Raw genomic sequence first — 1,698 nt, forward strand, 5'->3', positions numbered from 1 at the left:
GCACAGCTTAGCACATAGTAGCTGCTCAGTAAATACTGTTGGAAGAAAGCCTTGACAACCCCCTGTGTTGGCCTCCATGAGTGTGCTTGAGGGGCCAGCCCTCATCTGTAAGTACCTTCTGCCGGGGGCATGAGGGCTGGTGGGAGCCTAGAGAGAAAAGTGCCAGCCTTCCGGTGGGGGGGGGGAAGAGCTTTGGACTAGATAAGTCCTCCCATTAGGGCCAGGGCTGCTGTATGGTTACAGATGGATGTGACCCAGGATGCAAACTGCCTTTTCTACCAGGAGCTGCACTCTTAGCTGGGCTCTGGCAACCGTCCCTAGAAGTTCGGAGCCTGCTCTATCTCCACCCCTCTGCCTTCCCCAGGCAACCCCACAGCTTCACACACCGATTCCCCAGTGAGGAAACTGAGGTACAGCACAAAGAGATTAGCCCCCTCGACGGCTGACTAGTCTGCTAGAAAGTATGTGGGGGACATAGAAAGAGTAGTTCATCCTGAGGACCCCACAAGTTCCAAAGATGCCACAGATGCTGAGATTTAGAGTGAGTCACCGGGTGGCAGATGAGCAAGTGACGCCCACTGCAGCCCATGGCCAGCCCATGAGGGTGACGCAGGGGCTGGATCCCTGAGGGGAACAGGCTGTGCCTCCAGACATCACGCCAGCAGAGAGCAGCAGATATGCCCAGACCTCTGAGCACACGCGGGCCACCCGTCTGCGGGCGGGTATACCCACTGGAGACTCCCCACCTCAGTGTTGCACACACACATTCTCTCTCACACTCACACATCCACACTAAGCCTTCTACACACTGACACACAGACACACCCCATGTGCACACACACAGGGCACACCTGCCTGTACCCACAAAGCCTGGCTAGTCATTCCCCACAAACTCACACAGCAACATTCCACAGGGCCAACACAGGAAGGGCAGGGTGGGGCACAGCCCACCTAGAGACCCCTCACCTGCCTCCAGCCCCCTGGTCTCATCTTAGAGCCAGCACCTGCTTTGGCAAAGGTACCTTGAAATCCCATAAACAGATTGGGGGGGCAGGCACAGCCCAGTGATGCCAACTCACAGCCGGTCCATCATGCAGCAGCTTCAGCTCCTGGGGCCCATCCGTGAGGTTCTGTCCTCGCAGCTGTCAAGTCCTTGCTCGCAGACCCATGTCCACGTGTCCTCGGCCTGGAAGGCGCTCTTTGGAACATCCAGTCTGTTTTCACCTGTCTGAGCGTTAAAATCATGGGCCCAGAGGCAGCCCGGTAGAGTTATCTGAGGTCCTCTGGGTCAGCAGGTTCTCTGGTCTTTGGATGACCAGAAATTTAATTAATAGGGCTGGGAACCCTGGCCAGGGGGCCAGGCTGTCTAGCTGGAGCCAGGCTAATGGATGGAACTGGAAGACAGTCACCCACGAAATGTGGGGTCAGCCACAGAAAAAGGCCACAGGCCTGGATGTCTGCATGGGGCCTGAGCTGGCAGCAGGAGCCTCAGCCACTGACCTTTAACCCATGGACACCCTGAGGCGACTGAACCTCACACCAGCGAACTGAAAGAGGGGGCTCAAGGTCATCTCTTTCGCCCCCACCCGACCATCCCATGCAGCTCTGATTACACACCTCTTGTGAAATGACAGTCTCTCCCACGGCAGCTCTTTATCATGGGACAGCTCTGGATGTTAGCAGTCCTAGCCCCCGCTG

This window comes from Rhinolophus ferrumequinum, chromosome 10, assembly GCF_004115265.2.
Source record: "Rhinolophus ferrumequinum isolate MPI-CBG mRhiFer1 chromosome 10, mRhiFer1_v1.p, whole genome shotgun sequence".
In the NCBI taxonomy this organism is placed as follows: Eukaryota; Metazoa; Chordata; class Mammalia; order Chiroptera; family Rhinolophidae; genus Rhinolophus; species Rhinolophus ferrumequinum.